Consider the following 10,743-nt stretch of genomic DNA (forward strand, 5'->3'; position numbering starts at 1 on the left):
TGAAGCAATGTAACAAGGTGTCCAAAGGTGATACAAAAGGGCGGGGCCAACCTTCTCACCTTGCCTGGTGGCAACTTCTCAAGTGAAGGCCACAGAAGAAGGGGGTGGGGATCCCCGTGTCACCTCAGATCCTCCCCACAGCCTGCTCCCACAGAGGGCGCCACAAAATCCGCCCACTGGTTCCACTCACTTGACATTGAGCCCGTTTCCTCATCCCTCAAATGGGACTCTGACACCTACCTTATAGTGTCATCCGAAGCCGTAGAGAGCACACCAGAGCACAGGGTCCCTGTCTCCAGGAAGAAGATGAAAACAAATAGGTGTGAGGGAAAAAAACGCAGAAAAGGGGACAAGGGACTGGCACTTGGCATAAGGGAAGAAAAAAGGGGGAGGGGCGCAAGAGGCATCGCACAGAAGACCTGTAAAAGCTCGGAGTAAAATATCCAGAAGAAAAGAGAAAAAGTGCTTCCTCTTTGGGACAACAGGAGGCAGGTGTTCTTCCAGTTTACGGGGAAAAATTTCCTTTTCCGCCAAATATATATTCTTGTTTTTAGGCCTCGTTTTCCTTGAATCCTTGCACCCTCAAATATTTCACGGTAGTCAAGAACCCACTCTCAGTTGTCCGCTTGGAGGCGCAGCCGGGCCAGGCGCCCCCTGGCTGCTGTCTGACTTGGGCAAACTTCCTCAGGCCAGGACAGGGTGAGACAGGTCAGGCGGCCGAGCCAAAGCAGCAGCGCCTTGGGGCGCGTGCATGTGGATTCTAACCCAGGGTCCGCCAGCAGTGACTGTGAGGACCATGAGTGAGCCCTACCTAAACCATACAAACAGGGCACCCAGCAGCCGCCCAGCAGCCGCCGAGACTCCTGAAATTCACCTTCGGCGAGTGGCAGACTCATCTTTAAAAGGATTTTGGTTCACCATTAAATTAAATGATGTGTGGTGTATAAAGTAATTGTTGAATCGAAAACACCCAGTAACAATCAATTCTCCTTCTCCTTTTCAAGGTAGATGCAAAATTATCATTTCAATCTGAAATTCTGCCTAGGTCATGGCCCGGTTCCTTCTGGCTCTCGGGCGGCCTTTGACGCAGTGTCTCTGGGCCCCTGAGCAACTGCCTTTCCCCCTTCCCTCTCCCTAGAGTCTCTCCCCCGGCCCTGCTCCTAGCTTCCCGCCAGCAGCCCCGCCTGCAGCTTTGCTGGGACCCGGTGGGAGCAGCAGGCACTCAGCGGTCAGCGCAGCTACGGAGAGCCTTACCTTTGCCCCGAGAGGACACAGGGAGGTGCGGAAACCTAGTACTCTAGGCTTTCATCTCGTCCCCACCCGCACCCCCTGTGCCCTCAACCACCACACACAGCTGCCTTCCTGGAGGTGTCTCGCCGGAGAGCAGATCGCACCCAGAAGAAATGCGGTCCTGTGGTGGGCTTACCAAGAGGTTTCCTTATCTGCAGCAGCCGGATTTCTTTATTGGAAATGAAGATCTCTTTCCTACTTCACTCAGCCTTCCCCATAGCTGCAGGTAGAAGGCTCTGCTCAAGCACCCTGGGGCCTCCTGGTGGCCTCTCACCAGCTTTGGATACAGTCAGAATTCTCCCCGGCAACATCCGCAGACACTGTCACCTTTTGACCCTGATCCCCCCTTCCAGTAGCTTGGATCCGACCCTGAAATAACCCCCTCCCTCCACCAGTTCTAGAGTGTTCCCTCCCCTTGGATCCAGCTCAGCACCAGCCCTGCCAGGAAGCCTTCTAAAATCCTGCATTAATGCCATCCCTGTTCTGTGCCCCTCGGACTTGACTTTCTGGTTAGAGGAACAGCCATTTGCACTGTTCTCCCTTGTGGCTTTCTACCATTTCATGTGGTAAAGGGCAGGGGCCTCAGACTATCATCTTTTTATCCTCCTAACCAAATGTAGCTAAGGGACTCTGTATTGAGTCCCTTCTATATTCTTAATCCTCATGGACAACCTCCTGAAGAATCTTATCTCCATTTTACGGATGGGGAAGCCAGACTCAGAGAAGGGCAGTGATTTGCCTAGGGTCTAAACATGTAAGGTTCTCTTGGGTCCTCTGCTCTCCATGTTTATTTGGGTGGCATTTAGTGAAGTGGATATCAATTACCTTAAGCCAGAGGGAAATTTGCATTGTTTTGCAAGTTTCAGAAAAAAAGACCCTCCGCTTTGAACTGAAGTCTATAGAGAGTGGCTTCTAGGGAGGGATGAGAAAGGCAGAGGTCAGCGGAGGGGCACATTTTCTCGAGTCAGGTAGGGGTGTCCAGCACTTCTGCCAAGAAGAGCCTCAGATTCGATCCCAGACAGGCTTTTTCCCAGGATCTTGCACAGGGCCAGACTCTAGCTTCCAGAAGAACCTGTGAATATAGGAGGCTCCTTTATAGAGAGTAAGTGTTGCTGGTTCAGCACGGCACTTTCTGCTGTAGGAAGCAGGTATATGACCCCAAAGACATCTCCCAGGGTAGGAGTTCCTGTTTTCCCCTGACATCCAGAGTAAAATTCCTAAAGGCTCAGGACCTGTCATCACTACTCAGCACCAACTTCCAAGGGATCTCCTTCTGGGCTTTCTGTTATAAGGGTTTAACATATATGAAAGTGCTTCAAAAAGTAGAAAGAGCTATACAAATACTGATTCCCAGAAAAAAAAGTTGAGGCTTGAAACTATAAAATTCTTAGAAGAAGACATAGGGGAAATCTTCATGATGCTGGTTTTGGCAATGATTTCATGGAGATAATACCAAAAGCATAGGCGATGAAAGCACAAATAGGCAAGTGGGACTACATTAAACTAAACAGCTTCTGCCCAGCAAAGGAAACAATCAACACCATGAAAAGGCAATCTGTGGAGTGGGAGAAAGTATTTATAATTTTTATATCTGAATAGGGGTTAATATCCAAAATATATAAGCAACTCCTACACTTCATAGCAAAAAAAATCAAATCACCTTTTCTAAAACATGGGCAAAGGACTTGATTAGACATTTCTCCAGAGAAGACATACAGTTTGCCAACAGCTACATGAATACGTGCTCAACATCACTAATTATCAGGGAAATGAAAATCAAAACCGAAATGAAATAACATTTCACATTTGTTAAGAAGGCCATTATCAAAAACAAACCACAACAAAATTTGGCAGGGATGTAAAGAAATCAGAGCCCTGTGCACTGTTCGTGGAATGTAAAATGGTGCAACTATTATGGAAAAGCACTATGGAGTTTCCTCAAAAAATTAGAAATGGAAATATCATATGATCTGGTAATCTCACTTGTGGGTATCTTTTTCCAAAAGAATTGAAAGCAGGATCTTGGAGAGAGAGCCGCATGCTCATCATATTCATTGCAGCATCATTTGCTGTAGCCAAGACACGGAAACAACCTGAATGGTTATCAGCAGATGAATGGATAAAGGAAATGTGGTGTACATATACAACAGAATATGATGCCATCAAAATAAAGATGAATGAGCCTTGAGGACATGATGCTAAATGAAACAAGCCAGTTACAGAAGAACAAATGCTGCATGATTCTGCTTTCATAAGGTATCTAGTGTAGTTACACTAATAGAAAAAGAGTGGAATGGTGGTTGCCAGGGGTTGGGGGAAGTTGCAGGGGGGGAAAGGGGAGGAAATGGGGACTTTTGTTTAATGGCTATAGACTCAGTCACATAAGGTGAAAAGTTCTAGAGATTTGCTGTATGACATTGTGCATGTAGTTAACAATACTATACTGTACATTTATATACTTGTTAAGGGTAATCTCATCTTATGTTTTTTAGCATGATAAAAAAGAAAGTTCAAAAACTAATCAATGGTGTTTCACTATGGGGTTTTCCCCATTATTATAGTGTCATTCATGAAACTTTGTGGTTAAATGTATTCTTTACCCATTCAAAAAATATTTATTGTGTATCCACAATGTGCCAAACATTGTTTTAGGTGCTGGAGATCAGTGATAAACAAAACAGGCACAAAAGCTGTCTGTTTTAATTCTAGTGTTGGGGGATAAAAAATAAGAGTGTTTACAGTATATTATATAAATACTAAGGGAGGGAGATAGGGAACACAGGGGGAGGGAGTCTATTTTAAAAAGGGAGGTCTGGGAAGACCTCTCAGAAAAGGGGAGGTTTGAGCCAAAACTTGAAGGAGGCCAAGCAGCAAGCCATGTGTATAAGGGGGGAGGATTGTGAGGGAGTGTGTTCTGGGTGGAGGGCACAGCAAATGCAAAAGCCCTGGGGCAGGAGTGTGCTGAATGCAAAGCAAGGCATCCCAGGGGCTGGAGCCCAGTGAGGAGTGAGGAGAACAGTGAGAGATGGGATTAGAGGGGAAAGGACAGTGGTGCAGGTTTTTGTGGGACCACTTTGGCTGCTGTGTTGAGAACAGTGAGGAGGTGAACATGCCAGCAGGAAGATCTGTTAAGCCGTTACAATAATACAGGTGAGAAGGTATGAGAGGTGGTGGTAAAGGAGACGAGAAATCACTGGATGTTGTAGGTAAAGCCCACAGAGTATCCTGATACATTGATGTGGGGGTGGGGGTCATGAGAGAAAGAGGGGGGCCAAGGCTGACTCCCAGGTTTGAGTCTGGAGAACCAGAAGGATGAGATGAAAGGATGGAGAAGACAGGGACCAGGCGAGTTCAGTTCTTGAAAATCAAATCATTGGTCAATTCCATTAATTTTCTATATAAAATTAATTTTAATTACACAAATAATACATGTTCCTCTCATGAAAATGAAAACATTTTGGGCCCACCCCTGGTCTTCTCTCTACCTTTATAGAATTAACTACTGTTATTAGTTTGGTATGAATGTTTCCAGATGTTTTCATACCTACAGATATTCCCTTGGAAAGTGTCATTTTGCTCTGTGAGTTTTTGGAGGAAAGGAGTTCACGTAAATGTATCACTCTGCAACTTGCTGTTTTCACTTAATGAGTTGGAGATGAGTTTATATTTTGTAAGTAGAGATCTACCTCATTTGTCATCACTGCTGCATAATATTCCATATATTGACAACTATAAAGGAGTGGTAAATTCACTCAAAAGTGAAGATACCTTCTGCAAGGTGTATTAGAGTTCTTCGGGGAATCAGAATACATATTTCTACCTCTATATAGCTATATATATATGTGCATGTTAAATATATATATATATCTGTATATGGGGAGGGGGCTGCTCTAGTTATTGCAGAATGTGGAAGCAGGATAGCAGAGGGCTAGGAGCTGTATTTAGTAAGTGTGGCAACAGAACTGGGACTCCCCATGCAGTGCTCCACCTGATGTTTGTGGAGGCAGTGTTACCTATTAACCTAGGATGCTTGATTTGTTCCAGCAGTGAAAGTGAATGCTTTTATAGACTCATATACCTACAGATTCCTACTGCTGGCAATGAAATGTCATTATTGGTGATTTACTACCCTATGCAAAAGGGCACTTTGCTGCCTTCTGGGGCTGGAGGCAGAGGTGTGGGAGAGAGGCAGGTTCTCACACAAATCTGAGCTACTTCTCAAGGGATATGATCACAGTGGTCTGAGAGGAGGTGGTGCACTTTCAGTCTCTGGGACTCATGACCTTTAAACTGACAGATGGAGGTTCCCAGCCAGATGCCTTATGCCAGCATGAGGACCATGAGCTGTAAGAACTGGAAGGACCTCAGGGTCCTTCTGAACCAAGTTCTTTATGTTGCAGATGGGGTAGCTGGGAGCCAGAGAAATGACATGACTTGATAATCAGAGTTCAGGTGTGAAGTCACGTATTTCATTTTAAAAGCTGAATAATGTAAGTACAGGATGGGGAACTCCTAGTTTAGCAGCGGTTTATATTTAAAAGTGTTGGGGTTAGTTGATAAAAGCTTTGTGTGAGTTGGCACTAAGATATGGTTATGAAAAATGAGCATGCTAAGTTTAAAGATATTTATCACGTTTATAAAATAAAATTAATATGGTCATAAGAATTTGAAAAATATTAAAAGGTATAAAGACAAAGTCAGAATTCACCCTTTACTATCCCAAATCCAACACTTTACTATCTAAAGCCCGTATTTATATTTTGTGTATATGTGTATATATATATATATATATATATATATATATATATATATATATATATATATATCATATAAAGCAATTATATTGCACCTACAGTTCTGTATCCCACTTCTAAAACTTTTATCTTGAGATGACTGTAGATTCACATGCAGGTGTAAGAAGTAAGTAATAAAGAGATCCCAGGTACCAAGTTTCCTCCAATGTTAACATGTTGCAAAACTATAGTACAAGATCACAACCAGTATATCGACATTTATACCACCAATATTATTCAGCCTTGTTTTCTTGTACACATTTGTGTGTGTGTGTGTATGTTTGGTTCTCTACAGTAATCACGTGTGCAGGCTCATGCATCTGCCAACGTGGTGGCGATGCACAGCAGTGCCATTACCACAGGAGCCCTTGTTCTGTTGTTATAATCACACCCCCTTCCTCTCATATGCCCCCTCCCACCCTTGACCCCTGGCAACTGCTAATCTCTGTCTTTGCAAAACTGTTACATAAATGGAATCATACTTTTTGAAACCTTTTGGGATTGGCTTTTTTCACTCAGCATAATTTCCTTGGGATCCAGCCAGGTTGGTGTGTGTCTCACTGATTCATTTCTCTTTATTGCTGAACAGTAGTAGCCCATGGTTTATTTAATCAAAGGAGGTGAGGTAGGATGGCCATGGTCTGGGTCCCAGTATTGCCTGTCAGCCCTGTTTGTTTTAGCTCCTACCAAAACGAGGTGAAGGACATTTTGACTATTATGAAAATAAAGCTGCTATGAACATTTGTGTTCAAGTTTTTATGTGAAGAGGAGTTTCGTTTCTCTGAGATAAATGCCCAAGAGTACAATAATTGAGTCGTATGGTAATTGCATGTCTAACTTATTAAGAAACTGCCGGAATTTTTTTCTGGAGTGTAAAATCATTTTTAACACGTGGTATGACTATTTCTTTAAGTCATTAAAGTCTTTGAAAAAAACATGATTTTTTTTAATGACTACATAATATTGCATGGGTTGGCTATAGCGTAATTTATTTGAGCTTTTCCCTAATCTTGAACATTTGGGTTATTTTCACATTTCTTTTTCCCTGTAGAACTCATTAACAGACCCCTGCATGTGAGTTGGTGCAAAGAACAGGCCAGCTGGAACCGGTTCCTGCAGTGCTCAAGGGGGAGCAGTTTCTGAAAGACGGATTCACATTAACTTCACTGCACAGGGCCTGAGGGAGACAGCACGAGGTCACCAGGATGCCACTGTTTCCATCGTTCAGTGAGTAATATAACTGTCACACAATAGGGAGTGTTCATGGCAGCAATGGCACAAACCACATCCCTTTCCACCTACCTCGGAGGACTACCATAAACGGAAACACCTTTTCAGTTTATCAGGAGAAAGACACTTGAATACACGTGAACAGGCAGATTCTAAGGCAAGGCTGGGGTTTATCAATAGGGAAGCTGTGAATTGCTAGATGTGTCATGATGGGAATTTCAGTTTCCAGAAGTGCTCATAAGTTTATATGGCACTGACCACAGTAAGAAAAGATTTCTCTGCTGATGGCAGTAGGAATGGATGCTCTGTGCTGAGCATGTAACTTGGAGTTTCAGGCAGTACAGTCATGTGGACTTTATCCGCTCACTGATTTAATAAACAGCTCCTGAGCACCTCCTTTCAGGGGCTCTGCTGGGCCCTGGAGACACTAGGATCAGCAAGACACACTCCCTGCTCACAGGCGTTTATAATCAAGGAGACGCGACAGACAGTTACATAGCAATGTCATAAGCACTTGCAGGGTGCTATGCCTTGGGAATGAGGAGAGGGACATACCCAATGCTACCAAAGGGTAAGTAAGGGACAGGGATGACTGAGCCGAGTCTTTAAGGACAGTAAGAGTTCGAATGAACAGAGGCAGAGTCAGGCAAAGTATTAAGTAAAAAGAAATCTCAGAAATTGTAGGGTACAAAGGGTAGCCCAGAGCATCGAGATTAGGAAGGCAGAAGGGGAATTTCTAAGGTTACCCCAGAACCCTGGATAGCTCTGGGTGCTGCTGGGCCTTTACCTGCTAACCAGCTACCCAGGATTAAAGTGATTGATTTCTGCCCCAGGCTGAATGCTCCAGCTATTAAGAGACCCTGTGTGGTTAGTCTGCTCTGATACCCCTCAGGAGGAGGGATAACTCATCCTCATTCACCCAAGTGGCCTGTTTTACAAGCTGACTGATTCAGTGATGCTGCTGTGAAGTTCTCAGCAGAGTGCTGGTGGACTTGGAATCGGAAATGTGAATTTCAGATCGAAAGGCAATCATTTAGTCTCTCTAAACTTTTAAGCTGTGTTCTACTTTTTAGATGAGGAAGAAAAGACTTTATAGGGCTGCATGAAGTTCAAATGAAGTAAGGTACATAAAAGTGTTTTGCAGCTACAAACATTATCGTTTATATTATTGCTATTAAGCTTCAAATAGTCACTTATGCATGGAAGCTCTGCTGATTGGCAACGGACTCCTTCTACCCTCTATTACCACGAAGTGATTTTCAAGCATATGTGTCCCTGTGAATCACATGGGGCTTGCTCCAAGTGCAGACTCCCAGACCCCATCCCAGGAGATTCTGACTGGGTAGGTCCCAGGAATTTGTTAATTAACAAGACCTTGAGGTAATTCTGATGCAGCTGGTGACACAATTACATTCTGGAGAAACAGAAGCTGAGTTGTACAGTCTAATGGGACAAGACTAAAGCCTCATTCACCATTTTGAACTCAGAGTCTCCATAAATGCTTATAAACTGTACTTGTACTGTTAGGCTGGAGACACCTGTGGAATATCCATGTGGAATGTCCCCAGATATTTGGACAGGAGATCAGGAGAAAGGTCTGGGTTGGAGTTAAGATCTGGGAGTCATCAGTGTATAGGTAATAGCTGAAGTCTCCAAGGGGGTGATGTAGGTCAGTCGTTCTCCAGGTCGCAGTATTGTTTACTGCTTATTTTAGCTTCCGTTCTTGTTTAAGCTTCTACCAAAAAGAGTGTGTCTGGATGTCCCCCACACTGGAGACATCCTGAGTTTTCTCTTCCCATAAATGGCACTGTCATCCACCTATATGCCCAATCCGGAAACCTACCAATTGCTGATTACCCCTGCTCCTCACTCACTTAGCTAACCAGTCACCGAATCCAGCTAATTCTACTCCTCAGTAATTCTCAAATCTCCCCCTGCTCTTCATCCCCACTGCTACCAGTCTAGTCTCATCTCTTGCTTGGGATGCCACAGCCTCCCTGCTGGCTTCCATCCTCCTCCAGTCCTGCTTCCGTCCAACCCAGCCTCCACTCTGCAGCCAGAGTGTGTATAGCGCTTTAGTCATCTGGCTTCTCCAACTAGCAGGAGGTAGCCCTGAGGGCAGAGACCTTGATCTTCCTTAGGATTATATCCCTGACATCCAGCACAGTACCTGGCATCTAGGAGGTACTCATTAAAAGTCCCTCCCTACCCCCATCCCTGCCTCCTGGCCATCATCCCTATGCTCCTGTTCTCTCCTCTCCCAACTCTAAGTCTGGAAGACAAGGAGAGATGATTAGATTGGAAGAAAAGATAATTTGTGGTTCACCTTGGGGCACCCACATAATTTTCTATGTATAATGGAACTGCTCATAGCACATCAAATGAACCCCAGGCTACCTGATACTTTTAACAGCAGGTACCAGAACATAAGCAGTAAAAGATTAGCAGTTGGATTGGAGGGTCTGGGCATGAGTGGCAGTAATGATTTTGAGTTTCACTTTGACAGATGTAGAAAGCCATACCATTAGATGGAAGCAGAAAGGAGCAAATGCTGCATTTTGCCAAAGGGCTGTTCACTGTGCTAGGCTTTTTACAAACATTATCTTATTATATTTTCATTATTGCTCTGCAAGGCAAGTATCATTGTCACTATTTTACAGACGAGGAAAGTAAGGCTCAAAGGTACTGGCTATTTTCCAGCTTTCAAAAATATAAACACTTTGTTCACACTGCAAAAAAAAGAAGTAAAAAATAGGAAGTGAAAGTTCCTTACAGTCTCACCTCTTAAAACAACAACTGGTTAGTGTATATTCTTCCTTAACTTAAAAAATGTACACACACACACACACATATATATATATATATTTTTTATAAGACCATATCTTGTAAGACTGGGACCATATCATACACACTGTTCTGAAACTTCCATTTTCTCTCTTAACAGTGTATCTTGGTTATCTTGCCATGCAGTTGACTGATCTTATTAATGAAAGCAAGGCTTTCTGGGGAGTGAGAACTCTTTGGTGACACACCTGACTGTGTGACTCCACACAAGTCACTCCACCTCTTAGGACTCCGGTTTCCCCCATTTATAAAATGAGGCCAGGATACAGAGCATTTCGCGATATAATGCCAATGAACAGGGCACCTCAGCCCCCTGCCCGCCCCGCGACTCTGGGACGTTTCCCAAGGTCCAGCCCCACTTGACTAGGATGGCAGCTGCCGTGGATGACAATGCCGCCGCCACTGCAGCCAGGAAACTCAGGCGAGCAGCACGCCTCCTCGTCGCTCCTCCCAGAAGGCGACGATGACTTAAGTGGCGGGGGCGGGGCCACCGGAGGGCGCTGCGCGAAGCGTGCGGGCTGGTAGGCCAGCTGCTGTGTGACAAGCACGGCGGCCGCACCAGGCCCCGCCCAGCGCGGCCCAGGCC

The sequence above is a fragment of the Manis javanica genome, chromosome 6 (genome assembly GCF_040802235.1).
Source record: "Manis javanica isolate MJ-LG chromosome 6, MJ_LKY, whole genome shotgun sequence".
NCBI lineage: Eukaryota > Metazoa > Chordata > Mammalia > Pholidota > Manidae > Manis > Manis javanica.